This window comes from Camelus dromedarius, chromosome 5 (assembly GCF_036321535.1).
Source record: "Camelus dromedarius isolate mCamDro1 chromosome 5, mCamDro1.pat, whole genome shotgun sequence".
Classification (NCBI taxonomy): Eukaryota; Metazoa; Chordata; class Mammalia; order Artiodactyla; family Camelidae; genus Camelus; species Camelus dromedarius.
Window position 1 is genome coordinate 20990238 of NC_087440.1, and position 27153 is coordinate 21017390.

The 27153-nt window shown below is 38.7% G+C and overlaps 1 protein-coding gene and 1 pseudogene across 3 annotated transcripts in view; both read right to left on the minus strand.

Moving 5' to 3' along the window:
- Window positions 1-27153, minus strand: part of STARD9 (StAR related lipid transfer domain containing 9) — a 111283-nt gene that overhangs the window by 70597 nt on the left and 13533 nt on the right. The gene's annotated exons all lie outside the window — the stretch shown is intronic.
- Window positions 7035-8723, minus strand: LOC105101734 (importin subunit alpha-1-like; annotated as a pseudogene).

Below are 27153 nucleotides of genomic sequence, written 5' to 3' on the forward strand. Positions count from 1 at the left end.
AAACTTAAAAGGAGAAGAGAATGCTATTAGCTGAAGAAGAAGGGAAGACTTCATAAAATAGGGAACATGTGAACTGGGATCAAGAAATGAGTAGGATTTTAATTATTAGATTGATTATCTAGGCAGTATGAGTAATACATGTAAAGCCAAGAGTAATGAAAATGCATGGCTGTCCAGGTCAAATTCAGAAAATGAGATATGCTGGAAGATAAGATGAAACTATTGGGGTCATGCTAAGGATTAGGTTTCCTTTTCTTTAATTTTTAAAAACCAAGGTATAGTTGATTTACAGTATCATATTAGTTTCAGGTGTACAACATAATGATTCAAAATTTTTTAGATTATACTTTGTTCAAAGTTGTTATAAAATATTGCCTATATTCCCTGTGCTGTACAATATATCCTTGCAGATTACTTAGTTTATACATAATAGTTTGTACCTGTTAAGTCTCCTACTCCTACCTCATCCTTCCCCTCTCCCCACTGGTAACCAGTAGTTTGTTCTCTATATCTGAGTCGGGGAGGGGGTTGTTATATTCATTTGTTTGTTTTATTTTTTAGATTCCACATATAAATGGTAACATACAGTGTTTGTTTTTCTCTGAGTTATTTCACTAAGCACAATATCCTCCAGGTCCATCCATGTTGTTTTAAATGGCAAAATTTCATTCTTTTTTGGGACTACTATTCCATTTATGTATATACCACATCTTCTTTATCCATTTACCTGCTGATATTTAGGTTACGTTCATATCTCGGCTATTATAAATAATGCTGCTATGAACACTGGGATACATGCATCTTTTCAAATTAGTATTTTTGTTTTCTTCAGATATATACCCAGGAGTAGAATACTGGATCATATGGCAATTCTATTTTTAGCTTTTGGAGGAACCTCCATACTCTTTTCCATAATGGCTACACCAATTCACATTCCCACCAACAGTGTACAAGGGTTTCCTTTTCTCCATAGCTTCACCAACATTTGTTATTTGTGGTCTTTTTGATGATAGTTATTCTGACAGGTGTGAGTTGTTAATAAAAGTGGCAAGAGTAGGCATCCTTATCTTACTTCTGGTCTTAGAGGAAATGCTTTCAGCTTTTAACTGTTTAGTATGATAGCTATCATACATGGCCTTTATTATGTTGAGGTATGTTCCCTCTATACCCACACTGTGGAGAATTTTTATCGTAAATCGATGTTGAATTTTGTTATAAGCTTTCTCTGCATCTATTGAAATGATCACCTGATTTTTATTCACACATTGTTTTACTGACTTTCTCCACATCTTCCTTTAGTTCTTCAAGCATCTTTAAGACAGTTAAAAGTCTGTGTCTAGTGTATCTGCCTTTAGGTCCTTTTCAGGGGTAGTTTCTGTAGATCAATTTTTTCCTTTGAATGGGCCAAAATGTCATGTTCCAATGGGCCAAAATGTCATGTTTCTTTGTATACCTTGTGAATTTTTGTTAAAAATTGGACATTTGAATCTAATAATGTAGTAACTCTGGAAATCAGATTCTTTCCTTTCTCCAGAATATGCTGTTTCTTGTTATTTTTTGTTTATTGTTTTTGTGTTTTCGATTGTTGTAGGCTGTCTCTGTGCTGAGGACCAGCCTGAGGTGTAATCCGAAGGTATTCTCAGATCTTTTCTAAGCCTTTCTCTGGGCATGCAGTCACTTTCTAACTTTCCCTGTTTTGTAGTTTTTGAATGTCCTGGTCTTCAATGTCTGGCTCCCAAAAGTGGAAAAAGAGTAAGATTCCCTTTAGATCCTCTGGAAGTCACTTCAGCTGGATGGGGAGGAACTTGAAGAAAGGTGTAACAACAATGGCTGCCTACATCTTTGTCTGCACCTCTGTGATCAGAAGCAGCAATTAGCAATCAGAGTACAGATTCTTGATATTTGGAAACAGGGTTCTTTTTGCACACCCTGACTTCTGCACGCTATGTGCAAGATGCTCCAGGACCAGTGCACCGCTGCCTGCCACCTGACTGGGGACAGGGAATGGATAGCTGCTACTGTGCTAAGAGCTGAAATTAACTGAAATTCAATTTATCTTCCAAGTGTTCCCCTGGAAGTTGGAAGTCTTTGATAGACTCCAGAGTTCCAAAACACTTACATCAGATTCTGCCACTGCAACTGTTATCTAGGTAGGAAAACACGTTAATGCTGTCTTCCCAGAATCCTCTTCTCCATAATGATTTTTTTTTAAAACACAAATTAGTACCCTCATATTCCCTATTGAAAGTTGTATATATTTAAATACATAGGAATCTCTTTTATTCCTGAATCCATTAACTAAGATGCACCCAAATTATCACCCTATAGATGTCCTTTTCCTTTTAATTTTCAAAAATATAAATATATTAAATAATATTAACCTAAACAGAGACTTTATTTTTCACCTGGTACAAAAAGTGATCTAATAAAATCATGTGAAAGCAAGTCAAATTATTTACTCAACCAGTATTTGTAGAGTGCCTTCTAAAGCAAAATACCGTGCTATGCACTATTCCTGTTGTTTAAGGATGATTGTCAGGATTACTTTGCACAATTAATACTTGAACAGAAGTGCTTTATTCACAATCAGGGTTTTAGATTCACACAGCCAGTAACATTTACTAAACAATTATTTTGTGTAAGGCTCTCTTCTTAGCACCTTAGATGCTATTAATTCATTTAATCCCCATAATACATCTATGAGGGTAGTTACTATTATCTTCATTCTCTAATTTTCACATGAGAAAACTGAAGTCCCACAGGTAGTAAGTACTTCTAAACAAAGCTCTTGCTTTTAACCGCTGTGATATTCTGCCACTAACAAAACAACTGTTCACAGAGTTATCAGGAGAGGCAAATCTTATCTGCTGAACACTAGGCTATTACTCTACAATTTAAAATTGTTCTTCAAGGTTTCCTTACTTCCTGTTGTTTTGCTTCACACTGGGAGAAACTCTACCAGGTCTCCTTTTCAGTATTTCTTTAGAGCAGTTTCAGTAAAATTTTGTTACAGCCTTTGGCCAAAAGCAATAAAGTCTGATCCTACTGCCATTTGTTAATCACTTTGGAGTCTTTTTGCTCCATTAACTTTTTCACCTGCATGTGGAAAGAATTATAATCTTATTCCCAAATTTCACCCATATTGTCATTATTAAATGACCAGAATTTGAAGCCTTATTAGAGACAGACACAATTACATTTTTCTTTCTTAAATGTTTTTCAAATTACAAATTTCAAATACTCGCTTTTTGTACCAAGCGAAAAAATACAATGCATGAAGAAAAAGCTAACCTTCCATTCTTTACTGCACCTCTAATCCTACTCATTGAAGTGCCCAATAGGTCCCTGTCAGGTACCAAGGTAAGGAAGGATATACTCAACAGGTATGTCCTTCCATACCTTCTTCCACATATACAAGGATATACAGTTCTTTGTTTTTGTTTTCATTGAAATAGACACATACAATACACATTAACCTGAAACTTGCTTTTTTATCACATAACATACCATGAACATATAACTCTTCCTTTTTAATGCACACACACACAGTCACAGTTACACAAACACAATCTGAAATAGTTGGGATATCATTCATCCTCCAGAGGGAATGCTTTGCTTTATTTCCTTTTTATTTGCCATCCGTCTTTTCCCTCCTCATACCTTAACCCCTATCTGCAGGTAATGTGGTAACAACTGGCATCGTTTCTTGTTCTTCCCACAGTCATAATCATAAATGAAGGCACACTCCCAAATTTATGGGATATGGTTACTTCTTTTAAAAATGGGATGTTATCATACATCTTGTTTTTCTCAGTTAAAATCGTCTCATGGAAATTCTTCTAAGTCATCTAGAATATCTTCCATGGTGTAAATGCACCAAAATTAAGTCAATCGTTCCCCTATAAGTGGGCAATCACTTGTTTCTACTATTTTATCCCCACTCACAATGGTTTACTAAATATCCTTAACACAGAAGACCCTGAATAGCCAAAACAATCTTGAAAAAGAAGAATAGAGCTCGAGAATCACACTCCCTGACTTCAGACTATACTACAAAGCTATTATAATCAAAACCATATGGTACTGACACAAAACCAAACACACAGATCCATGGAACAGGACAGAAAATCCAGAAATAAACCCATGCACTTGTGGTCAATTAATCTATGACAAAGAAGGAAAGAATATACAATGGAGAAAAGACAGTCTCTTCAGTAAGTGGTGCTGGGAAAACTAGACAGCCACCTGTAAAATACTGAAATTAGAACATTCTCTAACACTATATACAAAAATAAACTCAAAATGGATTAAAGACTTAAATGTAAGACCAGATACTATAAAACTCCTAGAGGAAAACATAGCAGAAAACTCTTGGACATAAATCACAGCAATATATTTTTTGAACCAGCTCCTGGAGTAATGGAAATAAAAGCAAAAATAAACAAACAGGATCTAATTAAACTTAAAAGCTTTTGCACACCTAAGGATACCATCAACAAAAAGACAATCTACAGAATGGGAGAAATATTTGCAAGTGATGCAACCAAAAGGCACTAATTTCCAAAATAGGCAAACAGCTCATACATCTTAATGTCAAAAAAATAAGCAACCCAATCAAAAAATGGGCAGAATAACTAAACAGACATCTCTCCAAAGAAAACAGACAGATGGCCAACAACCACATGAAAAGATGCTCAACATCATTAATTGTTAGAGAAATGCAAATCAAAACTACAATCAGATATCACCTCACATCAACCAGAATGGTCATCATTAGAAGTCTACAAATGATAAATGCTGGAGAGAGTGTGGAGAAAAAGCAACCCTCCTACGTTGCTGTTGGGAATATAAATTGGTGCAGCCACTATGGAGGTTCCTTAAAAAACTAAAAAGGGACTTACCATATGATCCAGCAATCCCATTCCTGGCAAATACCCAAAGAAAAATAAAATTCAAAAAGACATGTGCACCCCAGTGTCCACAGCAGCACTATTTACAATAGCCAAAACATGGAAACAACCCAAACGTCCATCAACTGATGACTATATAAAGAAGATGTGATACATATACAATCAATACAACTCAACCATAAAAAAGAATAAAATAATGCCATTTGCAGCAACATGGATGGACCTGGAGATCGTCATTCTAAGTGAAGTAAACCAGAAAGAGAAAGAAAAATGCCCTATCACTTATATGTAGAATCTAAAAAACAAGGACACAAATGAACTACTTATTGTTTATAACTCAGATGATTGATTCTTTGAATGTGTAAGCACACTTGACAGTCCTTTATGAATGGATTACTGCATTCTGTTGATTCTTATTTTGTGGTTGGCTTTATTCCGTTGATAATTATGTAAGTTTAAAAGGCTAAAGCTCTAAGCTGTTCTTAGAAACAATGAACAGTACATATATGTAAATTTTTTTAATGTGTGCAGTATACATATATGTATTTACATGCAATACATTGTATATGTGCACAGTCAAGTTGTAACAATTTTACCTAATAAAACTGAAAAATTAAAAACATATATCCCAGTAAAATAACTGAGAACCATAATCAATCAATCAATCAATCAATCAATCAATGTCCTTGACCGTCTATCCTTATATACCAATGCTTTTATTTTTATAGAATGTATTTCAAGAATGGGACTGCTAGGTCAAAGGATTAAATTATTATCTTTTTAACTGCTCTTAGTTTGGACCATACAAATTCATATGTCATTGTTACTGTAGTAACTGAGTTTGAACTCATCATTTTTTCTTTTTTTGGCGATTTGGATTTGCTCTCCTATGAAGTGTCTGTTCGCATCCTTTGCTCATTTTTCTACTGTACTGTTTTTCTTTTTCTTGTCAATATGAGAAACTTCTTAGTATATTATAAACAGCAGCCCTTTATCTGCCATATGCATTGCAAATATTTTTCCTCCCTAATCTACTGACTTTTTTCCTAAGTTAAAAGATTTTTTGAGCAGTTTTAGGTTTATAGAAAATCAGTTTCCCTTATTTTTAACATTCTGCATTACTGTGGTACACTTTTTACAACCAATGAACCAACGATGATATATTATCATTAACTAAACTTTGCATAGTTCACATTAGGGTTCACTTTTTGTTTTGTATAGTTTACGAATTTTACCAAATGTATAATGACATCTAGCCACCTTTACAGTATCATAAAGAATAATTTCACTGCTCTGATAAAAATCCCCTATACTTTACCTAGTCATCCCTCCTTCCCTTCCCCTGTAGCCCTTGGCAACCACTGATCTTTTTACTGTCTCCACAGTTCTGCCTTTTCCAGAATGCTGTATGGTTGGAATCATACAGTATGCAGCCTTTTCAGATTGCTTCTTTCACTTAGTAATATATATTTAAGTTTCCTCCATGTGTCTTCATGACTTGATAGCTCATTTCTTTCTAGCTGTACCACAGTTTACACATTCACCTATTGAAGGACACCTCGGCTGCTTCCAAGTTTTGGCAACTATGAATAAAGGTGCTATAAATACTTGGAGCATAGGATGTAGTTTTAAAGTCTTTTTCAGTACCAAGAAGTGTGACTGACCAATGCCAACTTTCCCCTCATCCTGTGCCGAGATCTCCCAAGAATCCACGCATTCCAACCCTTAGCTCTCAGCACTACAAAGTATAAAGTCCAACTTCCTCTATTAGAACTGCAACAAAGCCTGAGGGCTCCCCTGAACGTTCCAGGCCCTGACCACCTGCTGACCCATAGCTGCTGCTGTTTCCTTTTTTTCTTTTTTTCTAAAGAAAAGGATAGAATTTAATCTTTATCTATAGGACACTGATAGATATGAAATTTCACATAGAAATAATAAACCTATTGAGATGATAAGCTTCGTAAAGAATGTACAGTTTGGAAATGTTCAAGTATAGTTCCCTTGTAAAAAGTGCTACAATAACAAACCACATTTTAGGAGTTCTTACTGGAGAAACAGTAAGACAAAACTATACCAAGCATAGTACATGTTTATGGTAAGAAACTTGTGCCTCAGCTGCACAATCTAAAAGTTAATGGTCCCGGGAATGCCATCCTGAACTGGGAATGGGTAGCTTTCGGAGGTAAATTCTGGCACAGCATTTTGATCTCCTTCCTCCTCCATAGGGAAATATTCCTTGGGCAAGGTTAATGACGCTTTATACAAAGGCTCATTTTCATGGTTTCGCAGAGCTTCAATTTAGTCCAAAGTTCTACATTCTTCAATCACATTAAGTTTCTCAGTTTCACCTTAGTTTCTCAGCAGCCTGGAAGATCTTTGAAATGGCATCCAGAATAACCAGGGTAGTTTTGCTATGTTTTGCAGTTGAGGGGTTCATCAACAGTTCGGCTATGCCACATGAATGATCTCCTACACAGTCTGTCCAACTGGTCTACCACTTCTATAGCTGATCCCAGCCCATGCAGCTTCCTTTTGTCTGCTTTAGAGAGAACTCTAACAAGGAATGGGACTAATCCATGATTCACAACTTGCTGTATCTGGTCCTGGAGGCCTGCTATCATATTTGACATTGTCCATGCAGCTTCCTTCCAAATATTAATTTTGGGTTCATTAGCCGGCTGGGAAAGATGGCAAGTGCTCCTGGATCTATTACAACCTAAGTCTGTTGATCTGTTTCAGTGGCAATATTCTTAATGGCTCTTAGCACAGGCTCTCAGTCACATTCGGCAACTGAGTAGCTCCTAGAAGCTTCACAAGCTAGGACACAATTCCTGTTTTCATGACCATTTCAATCCATTCATTTAGACCATCAGTAGGGGAGGAAATGGCCTAGTAGGAATATCTGTTAATATTTCTGGATCATCGTGTTGCAGGAGACAAACTAAAGTAGGAAGAATTTACTCAACAGCAACTAACAGGGGTGCAGGATTCTTGTTGCAACAAAGCTTTGAAAGTGTCCAGGTAAGGTGATACAAGTGACCATATGCTAAAGATGACATGGTAGGAACTGCAAGAAGAGTCAACAGTGGACCAACTGTGCTGTACTTGATAACTAAGTCTTGGAAAACTGAACCATCACCTGCAATGTTTTCTAGAGCCGACACATCTTGTTCACTGATGGAGGCATGGGGAGACACCAACTGAGAAATGAATGCTGCTACAGCACCTCTATCTACCACAGCCCTGGCCTGTTCTGAAGTCCTGGAAGCGATGTTAATGAGCCCCAGGCAGATTCAAACTGAATAGGACAACAATCAGTTCTGCTCTCGAAGGACACAAATTTTGGAATTAAACCAGTCCAGATTATATCATCAGGGTGAGGTGGGGGGCACTGTTTTTCCTTGAAGGCAATTTCCCAGCAGCATGAGTAGCTTGGAGCTGGCTTTCCAAATAACATTGTGCCTTTCACAGTATCATCAACAGATCAATTTACAGTGCCCTGTTTTGGTTTTCTTGCAGTGGAGAAGCAGTGTCATCAGCTTATTACATTTCTCCTTTCAGCAGCTGGTCATCCTTCTTAGCTTTCCTCAGCTCCACAGTAACTTGTATCCAGCCTCATTTCTGCACTGTTGGGGCCCTGTTCTTGAATCTATTAAGGCAAGCAGCTGGTGAATTAGCATTCTCCTCGGTGGACATGGTTATGAGACAAGGGGAGAAAACTACAGAGCCTGGTCAGGTTTCCACAGGAGGCAGTGCAGACCCTGTAGCTTCTTGACTTAAGAAAACATGGGGCTAGAAATGAAGGAAGCTGAGACATATTCAAGTCTCTATCTTTCTAGATATTTCCTAAGCATGTGATTTCCCTGGATTCTTCAACCTCTTGGCACAATGTGCCCCAGATAATTTTCCCCACTATCCTGAAGAATGTAGGAAATTCTCTCTCATCTGAGTTAGGTATAACTTCACAGTGCCCCTGTTAAAATGCACGTGCTACCAGGGAGGATAGAGGAATACACTGCTGTGAATGTAAAAGGATTGGAGAAATTATTGTACGCAGGATAAGATCTTGATCAGGTATTGGAGAAGTTAATAATGACAATAATAATAAATAAATAAATAACACACATAGCATTTATTCTCTGCTATGCACTGTTCGAAGTGTTTTATATTTACATACTCATTTAGTCCTCACAACAACGCTGAGGTAGGCATTATTATCCCCATTTTACAGATGAGATAACTGAAGCACAGAGAGATAAAGGGACTGGAACAGGGTCACAGCTAGTAATTTGCGAATCTGGGAAATAAACCACACTTTTAATCACTATACTTCACCATCTTTCATCTAGGAAGGAGATGGGAGTCAAAGTGGAAAGTCTAGGGTCTCTCTGGTATCAGACACTAAAATATACCCTCTCTACTGAATGCAACTCTTATCACCTTTATCAAAAGATAAAAACAAAAATCCCTATTTCTAGGCTTCTTTCTCTGAAAAGAAAAAAAGAAAATCACACATAGCAGCAAATACTTGGAGGTAACAAATATACATACTACACAGAGAAACAAATTCATATTCCCAGTTTCAGCCCCTAGTTCCTGAAGGAACCAGGAAAACTGAGCTTTGAGATCAACAAAACACATATCTTTGTTTATAAAAGATTTTGCTATTTCTAACAATGCCTTTTTCCTAAGGAACGTTCCCATGGACAACTGTCCAGGTGGCATGTGAGATCTGGTAGGTCCCATATGCGGCTCTTGTACTCTCTGGACATAAGCAAGGAATTCACAGGATAGACAGATGAGTATCTAGCTCTAATGCTTTCCTCCTCCCTGTAAATAGATTGCTTACGCAGGATCCTGCGAGAAAAGATGAAAGACGGATTTATTGGAATAGAATGTAAAGACTCATGCCATTCCCACAGCTGCTTCTAAAAAGACAACCAGGGGGTGGGGGGATAGCTCAAGGGGTAGAGTGCATGCTTAGCATGCAGGAGGTCCTAGGTTCAATCCCTAGTGCCTCCATTAAAATAAATAAATAAATAAAAAGCCTAATTAGCCCCCCAATAAAAATAATTTTTTAAAAGACAACCACAAGTGGTTCTTTGATCATAATTTGCCATGTTTTACATTATTTAACCCTGTTTTCTAGGACTCATCTGTCTAGACCCCAAGCAAAGCAAGCAAACTCAGTATGGGGAAAAGAGAGACTGCCAACCATTAGAAGACCCCAAATAAGAATGCTAATAAGATGTGCCAGATTGGATAAAGATCAATGGACACAATCACCTCCCTAGAGGCTCTCTGAATGGGAGACAGAAAGCTGCTGCTGACCTCCTACAGTTACTGCTGAATTCTGAGCAGTAATGAGTAACGTTCCAGCATCACGTGGCCTGGTTGTGTGACTGCAGTTTCCAGTTTCCTTATTTCCTCACATAGCCTCACATTCATGACCCATCGTGTGAGACAACCTGATTACCTCTCTTCCATGCACAATGGCGGGTTCAGCTGTCAACAGCAACAAGCACAAAGCCGAATCACTGAGCAGCAGTCACATGACAAGCGGACTTGCCAGCAGTTTGCCCAGCAGCTGGTCTGGACAAAGACGGGGATCGCAATATGGAAAATGGTTTAATTATCAGGGGTGAAGGAGTCTTTGCTTTTTTACAGGCAGAATCCAAGAGGTATAAGCTATTTCACTGCCTTCAGGATAACGTATAAAATAAAGGGATATCACAGATCCAGGAGGCCTTCATCCCACCAGGTAGAACTTCCAAGAGCTAGGGTACCAGCAATAATTGAGGCAAATCAACTGGAAAATTTTCTATTCCTAATAATTAAGGATCTACAGAATAGGGATTAGCAAATTTTTTCTATTAAGAGCCAGGCAGCAAATATATTAGGCTTTATGGGCCATATGGTCTCTGTCACAGCTACTCAACTGTGCCTTTGTATTACAAAAAGCATCCATAAACACTGCATAAACGGATAGGCATGGCCGTGTTCCAATAAAACTTGACTAAATCAGGTAGCAGCTAGATCTGACCCACAGCCATAGTTTGCTGTACATCCCTAGCTGTAGGGCAGAAGTCCTTTTTAGAGTCAACTTCTTCAAAAATATAAGTGGGTGTGTGGGTTCTAAGAGGAATAGGAAACAGAGAACACTAAAGAGAGTCCTGTATACGTGAAAGGCCTTCTAATCCTTAGAAATACATTAATATCATTTATCACTAAAAAGAAAGTGAAAGTAGACGGACAGATCCCTTTGACCCATTTTCTTACAATAACTGATATTGTACCAAAGTTAAAGTCACTCAGTAAGCTCAACATTGAAGAGTCATCAGTCAGGGTAAGCTTAGTTAAGTTACTGTAGCAAACCCCCAAAGCAGAGTAGGTTAAAACAACAGAAGTTTATTTCTGGCTCATGTTACATGTGGGTCAGTAGGGAGGAGGCTATAGGACTGAGTGTTTACTGACCATGGCGCGTAATGAGAAACTGCAAGGGGGCAGGGCTCTCCCGGGAAGTTATGGGGACAGGATACACAGAGTGGTTTTGCCACAGCCCACTCTGGGACCAGCATGTATTTCACAACTCTTTGGTTCCCTGCTGCAGTCTTCTAGATCAGCTATGATGGTTGTACTGGTGCTGTTAATGTTCTGCTATTACACTTGGATTCCTTTACCATTTTCAGATGCACCAGGCAGCTGGTGACCTTTAACTTCCAAGTCAGTATCTGTCTCCTTGTCTCTTTTTTGAAGGACTGCCCTCAGGTCACCAGAACTCCTTTTGAGAGCCAGATACTCTATAGAAGGCAGTCTTAACTAGTGACTGATGGGTGGAGGAAAACTCAGAACATTCTTGATCAGGAAGCCTCTCTACTCTGTCTTCAAAGCACCTCTGTGGAGTGGCGTGGCCTTCTTCCCTTGCTGGTCTCATTTCCTCACCCCACCGACCACTTCTGTCCTGGCAATACTTCCTAGTAAATGACTTTCACACAACTCCTTGTCTCAGGGTCTGTTACTGAGGAAGCCAGACCAAAAACAGCTCTCTCACTGCTTGAGGATGGAAAAGCTACGCGGTGCTAGAGAGAGGCCAGGATTTGGACTCAGGAGACCCCAAATGACAGAGTTCTGGCTCTACAACTTACTAGACAACAGCGGTCTTTATCAACCCCTCTAGAATGTAGAAATAATGGTACCTACACAACAATTTTGTGACTGATACATGTGCTAATGACAACACGTGCTGATGAAAGCACTTTGTAAACCAGAGAACACTACACGATGAAGTTTAAGCTCATTTAAGACAGATGTTTCCCAATATTGAATCCCGCCCCCAACCTGTAATTAAGACTATGCTCCTGCCTGTCTACAAAGAGACTCTGTAAAGCAGTGGTTCTCAGATTTTATCATACATTTTATCACTTGGAGGGCTGTTTAAAAAGTTTGATGGGCCCCACTCCCAGAATTTTTGATTGAGTAGACCTAGGGCAGAGCCACAGAATTTGCATTTCTAACAAGTTCTCAGATAATTTAATGCTGCTGATCCGGAGACCTCACTTTGAGAACTATTATTACAAAGAAAACTTCAGCCAGTTCTGCAGAGTGGAACTGACAGAAGCTCGCCGTGGTTCTTCTTCACCACGGAGAGGATGTCTAGGAGACAGACTAGGCTTTAAAAAACTTTTCTGTGAATTCTGTGACTATCTTTAAATTATACACTTTAAGTGGATGAATTTTATGGTATGTGAATTATATCTCAATAAAATTGTTTCAACCAGAAAAAAACCTTATTGTGAGATTTTCTTTCCCATGCTATGGATGCCCTCATCTTATGAAATAAACGTGTACAAGCACAGTTGGCTGTAAGGAAAATTTCTGTAGAGGAAACTCTATATTCCATCTCAATCCCATACTGACTTACATTTAGCAAAAAAAAAAAAAAAAAAAGCTCAGATAGTTGACTGTCTAGTGTCACAATAGATATTAAAGTAACGACAAGAATAATTTATTTACTGTTGAAACATAACAGTAATATTCAAAGCACTTTACATGTATTAATAATTTACTCCTCACAATAACCTATAAAGTAGGTATCATTATTATCATCTTCATTTTACAGATGAAGCGACTGAATGTTGTCCAGAGTCATAAAGCTAGCAAATGTCAGAGGTGGGGTTCACACCCGGGCAGTGTTCCTCTCCAGTCCACAGTCTTAACAAAAAAACAACGTTGGATGATGGATGATCTTTCAAAAGTCTGCCCCATTTATAAAATTCTAACTCTATGATCTTTCTTCTTATTGGCACTTCTTTGTGTACATACCTTCCATTCCTATGTGGGCCATATGATCAAGCATGCAGCTACCCCAGAGCACAGGCATGGCTCCCAGGAAGCTTGCCAGTTGCTCTGTCTGCGTGTGGATAATAACTCATAATGCTGTGGTGGAATACTATCCTCCATATAACTATTAAATATAGTCTATACTCAACCCAAACAGTACCAAAACTGAGGAGGGATGATAAACAGCACACATACTAAAACCTCACTGATCTACTCTGTCTTGAAGATGTTCTGCATGACATGCAGATTTGCTAAAGAAATGCACTTTTTCAAATTCAGTATTTTTATAAATCTAAGTATATAGTAAGAAACAAAGTGAAAACAGACTGAAATTCATCTCTATGGCTAGAAACTAGCCCAGGGCTGGATGTAAGAGATTAATACTGACAGATGCAAGTCATAAAAATAAAAGTCTGGCAGGGCTGCGTTTGGCCTGCCTGTCCTCTCTTAAGAGATCAGCAGGCTAGGTAGGGACATTACTGATGTCCCAAGAGGAGTAATTTGCTCAAAGTCACACAGTAAATTACTGGTAGAAGGATTTATACCTATGTCCAAATTTTCTATTTGTACCCTGAGGCACTTTTAGGAGCCATTCTGATTTCTCTTGGGTCTATTCTGCACAGGGTGGGTCTCTCCATTGCTGATGTTTCAGTCTCTCTTCGCCAGGAAACGCAAAAACTACATATAAGAGTAACCCCTGCAACCAAACTCTATCACTGTAACACACTGCATAGCATTTAATAGGGTCCTACAAAAGGCAGAGGCTATTCTCGACCATTATCATAAGACCCTCTGCTGGGTCTACGAGGAAGCAGCATGATGAGCATCACTCTGGAACTGAGATGAGAGACCCGTCCATAAGCAGCTCACCTCTCAACATTTCAGAGCATTTACTGGAAAAAGCCCCAGGAAAGAGCTTTACAATGTGTTTCAAAAGAGCACAAGTGGGGCTTCTGAGGTGCTGGGGATGCTCTATTTCTTGATCTGGATGGTGGTTACGTGGGTATGCTCAGCTTGTAAAAATTCAAGTGGATAGAAACCTTGAGCTGTACATTTATAAGACGTGCATTTTTCTGTGTGTATATTTCAATAAAAAGTTTTTTAAAGAGTAGTTCTGCTTTTTTACCAGCAAAAAATTATGGCACACATCTGCCAAAGACTCTTTTGACCACACAGTCTCCACTACTGCAGAAGCTTGTTCATGACATACTGAGCCAGAGGACGGGTTGTGAACAAAGGCTGGGGTGACAGAGAGGGCCCAGGTCACATTTGCTGGGGGCTTCAGAAGCCTTTCTCAACACTGGACTATTTAGGCAGAGTGAAATCACAGTGGGTAAGAGAGAAAAGAACATTTCCTCCCTAGTTTTTAGCTTCCTCTTTGTCCTCACTCTTTTCTTCCAAACAATCACCTGTCCACCCTCATCTACCTCAGCAGTAAGTCATGCAACAGTTTCAAGAGTCAGATCCCCAGATCCAGGGATGCCCTGGGCTGTCACAAGCAAACCCAAGCAGGCCCCTGTGGTACTAAAGGGGAAAAAGAACATCACACATCTCAGACACCAATGTACAACACACAGTACACGCTCAGTTAACACCGACTGAATAAATGAATATATAATCTCTGGACTGAATCCAAAATACACACAATAAATGTGTGCTGCATAAAATTAAGTGATGGCTGTTCTCTAGGTCTCCCCTAAATGCTGCCTGCATTAATTCCACATTTGTGATCTTCAGCCAAGATGAACATCACCAGGTCAGTATCCTCCACATAGCACTGTTTCCGTATTTTTTTAATGTGTTCACAAGGGCTCTTTACTGCCTTTTGTAATGGGTCCCTTTAGGCAGCCCTCTGAGAGGCAACCAAGTAGGACAAAGCTGCTTCAAGTTGTTGAAGTTGCTAATATTACTTTTACATTAGAAGAAAACAAGCCTGGGGGATGGAGTTTCTGTTTTTAACTCTCATTCCTGCCTAAGAGGAAAAAGTTTTCCTGCAACCATGCTGCTAGGAGCAAATTTCCTGTTTTTAACATTGTTTAGTCTGAATGGGTCTCTAGAGACCATCCTTAATGCTGGAGAAGCAAACGAGCTGAGTCCCCAAGACAGCTCCGATTTCACCATCGGGCTCAGCCAGCCCAGTTGAAGCGCATATCAGTCTCAGCAATCCAAGGTCTAGTTAAAGAGATCAGTTTTGTGTTGATCTAAACAGTATCTGCCTTATGCATCAGAAGGGTAGGGGCCTTCCTCCCTCGAGCCGTACTTCCCTCCTCCAACTCTGAAGACTGCATAATGTGCAGAAGAGAGGGCTGCACGTTAGAATCACAAGATCTTTAACTACACTTGTCATGTGGTACTTCTAGTGTCTCAACCCCTCACCTCAAGTCACCTCAACAAAATAAACAAAGCTTGACTCCAACTTAGCCAACTGCCCTGGAATAAAAGTGATTCTTGGAGTTGTCACAGCCACTTATTAAAGTACGTGCAAAAGACAAAAAATGAGATGATGGAAGAGGGACCTGACAGTGGTGAACACTCAGATCACAATTACCTGGTGATAACAACCAAGAGATGCAGTGACACAAACCTGGACAGCCACTCAGGAACTTAAGAGTGATTTTCAATGGAACATAGTTAACAAACCTCTAAAAACCCTAACAGAGCTGATGAACGCCTGAGATTCATTCTCTCTGGTGTGTAACTGCTTCTATGTGGCAGATCCATAGCAGATGAAGTTCATCTTTGCTGAAAAATAAATACTTGGGGGAAAAAAATACTTAGGAATTAAAGCTGATGGAATTCAGATAAAATTAGAAAACAATGTAAGATGTCATCTCATTCAAAAACATATACTAAAATTCTTCTGGATTCAATCTGGAGGTCCTGCATTCATTCCTTCCCTCCCCCTTATGTAACTGGACACGCCGGGGGACTTCACAGATGAGAAAGGGCCTACCCAAAAAGGGGTACCAGGCAATACTGAGCTGTGCCAGGAAGGAAAGGAGCACACTGGCTGGCAGGGTTAGTGCAGAGACCCCAGGCTCCTTCATGGGCATTTCAGTTACACTCCACCATTTCAAAAGTTCACTTCAAAATCTGGCCCCTAAGTCGGAATATGTGAGATGAAGCATCCATTTGCTATAAAGTGTGAGCTATTTCTCGTGTCTCAGACAGTGGTTGTGTCAATTAGGTCTATTCAGGGGATTCAGAACAAAACACCCTGACTGTACCTGTAGACGAGCATTTGTTTCAGATACAAAACTAAAAATAGGCAGTGTTCTCCGTATCTCAGAGGGAAGAATTAACAGGGAGGCCTGAAAACACATTTCCTCATCATGATTCCTAGGGTCCTTTCCTATCATAAACGCTAAGTCTGAAAGTCCAAATGTTTCTAATTGTCAGCTAATTCATATCATACTTCAAATACCAGCGGCAAGCGCATAGTCAGGAGGAGTAAGGATGTAGAGGAAAGAGCAAGGGCTTTAGAGGCAGCAGATCTGGGTTTCAATCTGGGCTCCACCCCTTAATAGTGTGACTGTGGACAAGTTACCTAACCTCTTTGAGCCTTGGTGTTCACATCTGTACAATAGAGATGATAATAATCCACTTCACAGGGTTGCTGTGAAAAGTGAATGAATCAGGTACTCAGTTCAGTACCTGGAACAGAGTACGCTCTCAAAAAAAACGGCATTTTCTTTTCTTACTTTACTGAAGTGAGTCGGTTAGGAGAACATTCTCCAAAATTAAGCACAACTTTTCCAAACCCTGAAATCAAATCTCTAAACTACATGGGAATGTTGCCAGATGCTTACTGAAGGAGGAAGTTGCTTCTGTTTTCTCAAAATCTCTAATGTGGGAGAAAAGGAAAAGCAATACCAGCTAGAAACCACTACATGTTTGTGCTTTAAACCATAACACCACCACAAACAAGATGGGGTTAGTTTAATAGGGGAGGAATAGTATAGAAAAAAGAGTAATTAAGGGTTTCCATTCCTGTCAGATCTCTTCTCTTCTGAAGAGAACCAGTATCTCTACCAACTGCATGGAAGCTGCACTAACTCTTCCTCCTACACCAATCCAGCCTGTATCCCCAGAAAGCATTTGTATTTGTCTAACTGCCTAACTACAGAGACAAGAGTTGAGCAACGAAACGACTAACAAAGGAAAAATCCCTCACTTCGAGGGACAGAAGAAAAATGACTTTGAGCACACACTTCTGTTTACCTCTTCCGCTACTGGGGACCAGATATAAGGGGCTGTTTGTATACAGACGATCTTATGAGTCTGTCCATTTCTGCCCCGAGACCAACTTCCTAGAAGTTCTGCCTTTTCCAACTTCTAAATACAAACTGAGGGATGCTGGGCACATCTGGTCACCATTTGATTTCAGTCTTCCATTGTGTTCAGTCTGTGGGGGGAAGTGAGTCTATAAATAGCTCACACTCCTTTGCATCACACTTGAAAAATGAGAAACCATCCACTCTGCCTTTCCTGCAGAGAGAAGAGAGGTTTTCACTGAAACTAGCTCCCTCATAATGATCATAAATCAAGTTAATACATTAAAAAGCCGGCCTCAATCAAATGATTCAGACACCTATTTTATACGAGTAAACAGTATTTCGAATGAAACCAGGAGGGAACTCCAAGTTAAGATCAGTGAATGATTCATGTGCTGGTTTGAGAAGTCACTGATCTTTTTGGATATTCACCAAGCTGTGTAGTTAAATCCATGTATGTGAAGCACCACCTTCTAGTCTTAAGAAGAGATGCCCTTTCCATCTTTGGAAGGGAACTACAGGTTTAAATCCTACTCAGTCCTGAAAAGAGCAGTCACGCTACGAACTAAACTTTTTGACAATCTACCCTCGCAACCCCCAACAAAAAGGCCTATTTCCCTCTGAGTTTTTTCAAATGCTTGATTAAAAAGTTTATTACAGTATTTCCTACATTGTGAAGTAATTAGCTCTTAATGTATCTGTCTCCCTCAAGAACTATGAGTTTTTAAAGGGTAAGTACAATGTCCAATTCTAATTGGTTATTTCTAACACCTAGCACAATTCTTGGCGTATTTTTCAGTAAGATGTATGTTGAATGAATGAATGAACAAGGTAAAATAACATATTAAATGACCTTAATGAGCTTTCACAAGTAAGGGATAAATCAAATCTAATGTTGATTTAAGGGAGAGGTGAGAGAAAAGGGGGCCAACCAGGTAGATGTAAACAGAAGATACAGATTGTTTCCCTTCATCCCCACACCTGCTCACAATTCTAAAAAGACTATTTTTGCTGGAAGCTGAGTTTATGTAAAGGTATGCAAATCACAGAATAATTAGAGCCAGTATACAGTAACGACCACCCATAACTTAAGATCCCAGGAAATAAAATAGGAAGGTGAACTCCTGTCCCACTGCCCCAAAAAATGCAGTTCAGAAAGAACAGCAAGCACCAACAAGGATGTTGGATAGCCTAAGACTTACAACTGGAAATGCTCCAAAATGTTTCACAGTAAATTGTCAACTTCTGATTTTGTTTGGCTTTAAAATATAAGGAAAACTCTCCCATACATGCTCTAGAAGCCACAGCCTGTTGTCACTGTACCTGTCAAAGGCTCTGACTGCCTTTGGTTTAGGAGACAGATGCTAACTTCAGATTTGCTCTGCTGAGTCCGTAGAGCAATCACAAACCAAAGTGGATCATCTGCTGATACCAGACTTAACACTACATGGTTTGTCAGATATAAAACAAAATAGTTTCCATTTTTGCACTGTCTGAAATATGACAGCTGAAATAAAGTTAAAGAATGTACTAATAGAAGGAAAATGACACCAGATGGAACTATGGATTTATAAAAAGAAATGAACACTAGAACTGGTAACTACATGGGCAAGTAAGTTTTTTTCTTATTATTTGAATTCTTTAAAAGATAATTTACTCCTTAAACAAAACTATCAACAATATATTATGGAGTTCATAACATATGTAGACATAAAATGTATGGCTTAACAGAATAAAAACTAAAAGAGAAGAAATAGAAGTATTTAACGTATCTTATTTCATGTGGGAAGTAATATACTATCATTTAAAAATAGACTGTGATAAGTTAGAAATGTATACCATTAACATAAATCCTAAAGCAACCACTGACAAAACAAAGAGAGCTGATAAACCAACAAAAATAAAATGAAATCACAGAAATACTCAATCCAAAAAAGGCATAAAAATACAAAAAAAGGAACAAAGAACAGATAGGTCAAATAAAAAACAGCAAAACAATTGTCCTAATTATATCATTAATAACATTAAATGTAAATGGTCTAAACAGCCCCAATTAAAGGCAGAGACTGTCTGATTAGGAAAACAAAGCAAGACACAATTATATACATGCTGCCTACAAGAAATTCACTGTAAGTATAAAGACATAAGCAGTTTAGGGGGAAGGGATATAGCTCAGTGGTAGAGTGTGTGCTTAGCATGCACAAGGTCCTGGGTTCAATCCCCAGGACCTCCATTAAAAAAAAAAAAAGAAAAATATTTTTAAAAAACAGTTTAAAAGTTCATAGTAGCAAATAAATTATAGTATACTTGCACACACTGTTACTATGTGACCACCAAAAAAGTAAGGTAATCATATATATGGATATGAAAATATCTCCAAGATATACTAACTGAACAAAGCAAGATTCAGAATAATATGTGTGTGCTACCATTTTTTAAAAGAGAAGACATACACAGTTACATGATTATAGTTGCATAGACTATCTAGGAATATATATAGGAAATTAATAACAATGACTGCCTCAGCATAGGGGAAGGATATAGGTGGAGATAGAAAAGAGATATATTTTTCACTCTGTCATTTTGTACTGTTTTTTTCTGCCATGTGCATATATTATCTATTTTTAAAAACTAATAAATGGAAGTATTTTTGAAAGAAAAATATTTTTGTTAAAGCATTAAGAGCAGAAGATACTTTCATTAGCAATATATAGAATTCTGTAAAGAGACTGTTTTTCTTGGTACAGAAACACCAGAGAATATAATGTAGCCATAACAACACCAACTGATACTCATTTAATCTTTCTAAATTTTTTCAGAGTCCTCTCACACCTAATTATTTTATTCTCGCAATATTCCTATGATGTTGGTAGGTGGGGATTATCACTCCCTCTTGAAAGATAAGAAAACCAAGGCTATTCAAATCACATGATATAAAGCTTATTTATTCCAATAGACCAAAAGCCATCAAGGTCTGCCTGAGATGCCAGAATCTAATACAGCTTTTTTCTTGAGTTAGCCAGATAGACAAGTAAGAGAAGTATCGATCAAGGAATAATTCACATTTTTTGGCCAAAGCAAAAGTGTAGTTATCTGGGCCTTGGGAAAAGCAGTTATCAATTCAGAGTTGTATAATTTAGGGTGCAAAATATCATATACTCTAGAATCCTATTACTAAAAATGTAGTCCAGACCTTTTGGAACTGAATCTGCTTCTTTAATTACTTTCATGTGCACACATATCACCTGGTGATCTCTTTAAAATGCATATTTTGAGTAAGTACATTTGGGTTGGATCTGAAAGTCTACATCGAACAAGCTCTAGGCAAAACCAAAGTCTACACTTTGAGGAGCAAGGCAGAAACCCTAGGCTCTCTATATCTTGTTCCCAAGAAATAAGAAGCATATCCTTTCCCTCTCACTGAAAGGAGACATTTGGACACACACGGTCTTTAGTAAAGCTCAACCAGCACAACCAGAAGGAAAAACCAGTAATGTGCTCCTAGGAGGCATTCTTCTACAGGAAATCAGGTATTTCTAACATTCTGGAACAAGAACAGATCTATATGTTGGCCCAGGGTCAGACTCCAGAGAAAGTAGCAAAGATGGAGATACCATGGCCCCAAAACAAAGGTCTGGAAACAAAGGAACACAGTGATGTCTGCGCAACAGCAAGGTGGACAGAAAGATGGTATGGACACTATAGCCTATTAAAACCTCTACAAAAGAAGGAATCTTGAATGAGACATTAGATTTGCTCAAAATCTGATTAGCAGGAAAGGTGATACATCAAGTGAGATAAAGGAAACTGAGCAAAACTCTGTCTCTGTCATACACACTCATAACTCTCTCTCTCTGTTAGCTTATCCAGCACTTAGCATATGCCTGGCACACCACAGGTAAATGTTTGTTGAGTGAGTGAATGCTATTTCTATAACCCAAGATATTCTGCCTCCTGCCTTCAGGTTAAAAACCATCATGGCCTGTGTGACATGATCTGTATCTGCTGGACTCAGCTAAGTATCCAGCATGCTCCTGAGACCACAGCGTCACTGTACCAGAAAACCTAAGGTTAGCTTCCATATCTACTAGGAGTCTGGAGCAGCTCAGAGGTGGAATGGGAGAGTCTGGCCTCCTGGAACACCTGGAGAGACAGGCACTGTGACTACATCCTCTTAGCGTCACCCTGAGCTGGCACCTAATCCACTCAAACACTTCTCCTATATTCTTGCCCTACAGTTTCTGCTTATGCCTTTCCATCTGACTAAATGACCTCCCTTGAACTCATTTAAAGCAACCTTGGGAGAGTGTGTTATTCCTCTGGATTCCTGAAGTACTTAATGTAAGCACCATTCATTTAACACTTGAATGCTTGGTATTGTTTATTATTTTTATTTTAAAAATTATTTATAAATAAATATAAATATTGTATTTTGAATAATAATAATTACTATTCCCAACAGGACTGTAAGCTTTCTGAGGGCAAGGATCACATCTTACACCACTCCACATTCCCAGCACTCAACACCACTGTGTTGTAGATGACAGCTGCCTTCTAAATGCTCACTGAATGAATGAATGAAATGTGTTAGGAAATGTAGGGTATTCAAAGATGGATGAGGCCTAGTCTGACTTCAAGGGTCACTCAGTCTAATAAAAAAAAAAGTCATGTACCCAAAGAGCATTAATTTTAGTTAATATGCAGAGTGTCACAAGAAAGTAACAAGATACCATGAGGCTCTAAGGGACAGTGACAACTTCAAAGAGGAAGTACCCTTTTAACTGGTTATTGAAGAACAAGCAGCACTGAATGGCAGAAGCAGGGAGGTGAGATAGTTTAGAAAAAGGAGCCAGCATGAGCAAAAGCAGAGAAGCACATGGCCTTCTGGAGAAGAGCAAAAACCAAAGTAACCAGGATATTATTAACCAGGAGAAAGACATGAGAAGGTACTTGCCCAGTCCAACATTAAAAAGTAGTAAAATAGAGGAAAGTAGTAAAACAGTGGTAGAGTGTGGGCTTAGCATGCACAAGGTCCTGGGTTCAATCCCCAGTACTTCCATCAAAAATAAATAAATGAATACATAAATAAATAAACAAATCTAATTAGCTCCTCTCCCTCAAAAAATAAAGGTATAAAAAAATTAAAGTTAAAAAAAATTTTTAAATAAAAATAGTAAGACAGTATGGTATATGTTTTCATGAATATTTGAAAACAGTGTGCTTCTGGCACAAGAATACAAACAGATCAATGAAACAAAAGTTTTAAAGGAGACCCCAAGTATTTACAGGAATTAAATAAATGATAAAAGTGCGTTTTTCCTATCAGTGGAGAAAAGATGGGTGCTCAATAAATGGTAATGAGACTAGCGGCTAGCTATCTGGGGGAAAAAAAGCTGAAGCTCCACCTCATGTCTTACATCAAAAAATTCAAATGAATCAAATATTTAAATCCTAAGATGATAAATCAATTAGCATGCCAGAAAAAAAAATAGCAAATACTCATATTCCCAGAATGAAAGGCCTTTCTAAGCTTAACACACTAGGAAGCCATAGAGAAAGGTCAATAAATTTGACTACATTTAAACACACACACACACACACACATCATGGAAAAAATTACCATATGACATAGCAATTAATTTTCTTAATATTCTAACTGCTCTTAAAAATAAGAAAAGATGAACAATATGGTAGAAAAATGGGGAAAATACATGAACACATAATTCACAGAGAAGAAAAGATACAAATGGCCAAGAAACATAAAAAGATGCTCAATCTCAGTTATAAAAAAAGAAAAGCCAAAAATAAGACACTATTTCTACCTATCAGAGAGGTAAAGATTAAAGACTGATAACACCTAGTGTTGACAAGGGATGTGGTAAAATATTCTGATACACTATTGTTAAGGGTGTAAATTGATACAATCTTTTTGGAAGGCAATTAGACAAATATCTATTAAAATTTAAAATGATACATACTCTCTAAACATGCAGCTGCACTTGGAGCAATTTACCTCACAATTACACTTGCAAAAATACAAAGGTGCTCACTCTTGTATTAGAGAATAACAGAAATATATTATATATTATACAACAGCATAATTACATAATTATGGAATTACAATTATAATATATAAGGACACATCATAGTATATATTTAGCTGGAAATGGCCTGTCTATCACTAGAAAACTTGTTAAACTGCTATCTTTGTACAAGGGAATTCTATGTAGCGTTAAAACAATGAGGTGGAACTATAGGTACTACAAATAAATTAGGGCTAAGATAAATTGAGTAGAATAAAGCAAGTTGAAAAATAGTATGTACAGTGTAAGCCCCTTCGTATTTTTTTTTAAAGATACATACTATATGCTTACTTATGTTTGGAGAATGTCTGAAAGGATACCAAGGAAACTGCAGACAGTGGTTTTGCCCCTAGAGAACGAGACTGGTGAGGAGGCATGGAGGGGGAGGCATTTTCACTTTTTACATTATATCCTTCTGTATTGTGTGAATATTTTCCAATTAGCTTGTATGGCCTTTATAGCAAAATATTTTAATAAACTAATTTGCTGACACGTTTTTATGTAGTTGTCTGCTTTCTGCTGAGCATAGAACTAGAGAGAAATGAGTCCCATTGCTTTCCCCACCCTCTCTGAACTCTTTTTAGAACACTGCACTTAGAAGGGGCCTTTTGTTGGTCAGCTGGACTGGCTCCCCCAAACAGAGGACCATTGAAAGGTGCTGAGAGGGAACTTGGACACAGGCTTATTGTGCAAGTATGTGGGAGAGAATTTAGCACCTGGCGATGTGGACCAGGTGGCTTCCTCTGGAGAAGCCTACTGTTATCAGTCTGCCTATGCACACTTGTCCCGCTGTGGTGGACACAAAGACCTTTTGTTCAAAGGGCTGCTCTTTACTTTATATCCTCCTGTTCAGATGATTTTGCAAATCAGTTTTTCCAAAGACTGTCAAAGTGATCATCTCCACCATTACACCTCTCTTCTTCAAGTAAATAACTGACAATCCTTTAAAACCCAGGCCAAATTCAAGTGTAAAGGGAGTGGAGTATAGGGCAACTTCTCAGCATAGCAGATGCAAGCAAGAAAACGTCTGGAAGACGTCAAGGACAACTGTCTTAGGACCTCTATCTATATTTATGCTCAGGCTGCCCCAGGTCTCCAGCTGACTATCAAGCATTGGGGATGCCTCCCCTACAGATAACCTCTCTCTCCAGCCTAAATCTCAAGGACTCAAGATACCACCAGAAATATCTGTTACCCTTGGCTCACAGAAGAGAAAAAGAATCCAAACAAGTTTTTGCATTTTGAGATTTCTCCAGTTTCTGTTCATTTTTGTGCATTCAGCACCAACAGAAAGCATTGTGTCAAGGATCTCTGTTCTTCAGATTTTTCTGAGTCTAAAAGTTAATCTTTAAAGATTTATAATCAAATTTCTAGAGAGGAGAAAAATGAGTTAGTTGAAGCCAAAAGAATGACCTTATTTCTTTAAAATCCAGCCGATGGTCATGCTTATGGAGTTGAGCAGCTGTGCTATTGGCAGAGGGAACGTACTGAAATGAAACACTCATGGTAATCTCCCTTCCCCCACTCATGCCTGCAGATCCCCATCCAAGTATTGCACAAAAAGGCTTTCTCTTATAAACTTCTCGCCCCTCTACTTCTGTCTCCATCTTGGTTGGGAAGAAATAGCGCTAGTAATGGAATGTACACAGCTCTGCAACTATTCATGAGAAAATGCTTTGACGCCCACGTGCTCCCCAGTTCCCTAGCACATACATGCATTAGGGAAAGGGATGTACAGAGAAACTCAAAGATGTCTGTGGTTCTCTAACTTAGGCAAACTGCCTTCTCAAAACAGGCAGCAAGATTCAAGAAGGCAGAGTCCTAATCTGCCTGTCATCCACTGAAGCATAAATTGAATTGTCAACCCAATAACCATTAATTATCATTTAAGATTTGCAGCAGTGGAAATACAGAAATAAACAGAGCTGTGTTTGGTAAAGCATTTGAGAGCTTGAATTTTGGAATCACACAATCAAAGCTGGTTCCATCACTTGGTTGTGTGGCCTACTCAACCTGTCTGAGCCTGTTCCTATACCTAAGTTGGAGATAATATCCACTGCAAAAAGTGATGTATAATCCTAACCCCTGTCAACCCTCAAATTCCTTCTCACTTTAGTTTCTTCTCATGTTCCCCCTCCTCTTGCTTCTCCAAGGTCCCACCTCAGTTTCAGTAGCTCTTTCACAGTCTTTCCTCTTCTCCAGAGCCTTCATTCACACTCCCAAGTCAGGACATACAACAGAAGGGAGGGTAATATTCCTCTCCACCTCACCCTTTCTGAGGCAGGAGGTAATAGATCATTTGTCTTCATCTTATAATGGGTTGTGGTCCCCACACAGAAATGCTACTTCTGTGGCAGCATTTTAACTAGTCACCGCCCGGTCACATTAGATAAGCCGTAATAACAGTAAAAGGCATTCAACATTTCCCCACACTACCAGATGGCAATAGTGCAATTTTTTCATCTTGTTGGAGTACAGAGTCAGTGATAGGTCCAGTCTAAAGAACAAGCTCTTTCCTTGGGATTCAGCCAAGCGGCACACTTCCTGTCATGCAGGAAGCTCTGTATTGCAGTTCATGGCCCCGTCATTAGAATAAGCAACAAGCACTTCCCTGCAACGTCAAGCACAATTCTGGGCTGGCCAAAAAGAAAGGAAAAAAAATTCTGTAACTGTTATTTTTGTCTCTTGAGGCCTTCATCTTTAAAGTGAGTGTCTTAAATGGTCTCCAGCATTTCTTTTAACAGCAGTATTCTGGAATTCTAAAGTCAAACTAGTTAGCTACCACATATCAGGATTCAAAATTCCGCACAAGTTGCTCTTCATGTCCTAATTACGTACAATCCTATGCAATTTCATCTGAAAACCTCTATTTTATCCTAATGACAATGAAAATCCTCTATTTTATTCTAATGTTCCATGAACTGTTATAATCATCCTATTCTGTACTTGCACGGCATTATTATCACCTGTCTTCCCGCCCCCCGGAGCAACAGTCCTTCATTAAATAATCACATGCAGAATGCACACGAAGGCTCCTACACTGACAGTGGCTTTCCTCTTGGTTCCTGCAGTCAGTCCTTTAATCATTTTTAGGTGTGTGGGCTTCTCCTCTGAAGCCTCTCCAAGTTCCTAACATTCTCAAGCTGAAGTCCAGAACTGGAGAAAATATTCACCAAAAAATCTCTCTCTCTCTCCCTGCCTCCCTCCCTCCCTCTCCCCCTTTCTCTCTCTCTCACACACACACCCCCCTTCCTTCACCCCCTACCAGGGCTCTTCCAGGGTAGGCAATGGATGTTCTGTGTGTTGCTGTTCAGTGTACTGTGGAGATGAAACAATGTTAAAACAACAACAAGCACAAAAACATTGCTGCGATCATTTCAGTTTTGGATTCAGCAGTTGTAGGGAGGAAATCTCCTGCTCATTCACAGGATTTTTTTATCTGGAAAAGCCACAAGCGTTTTAGGTACTGTGTTTTAGCCAAAGAACAGAGCATTTTAAAACAAAGATTCCCTTGAGACTAGGAGCAACTGCTTTCCACAAAGGGCT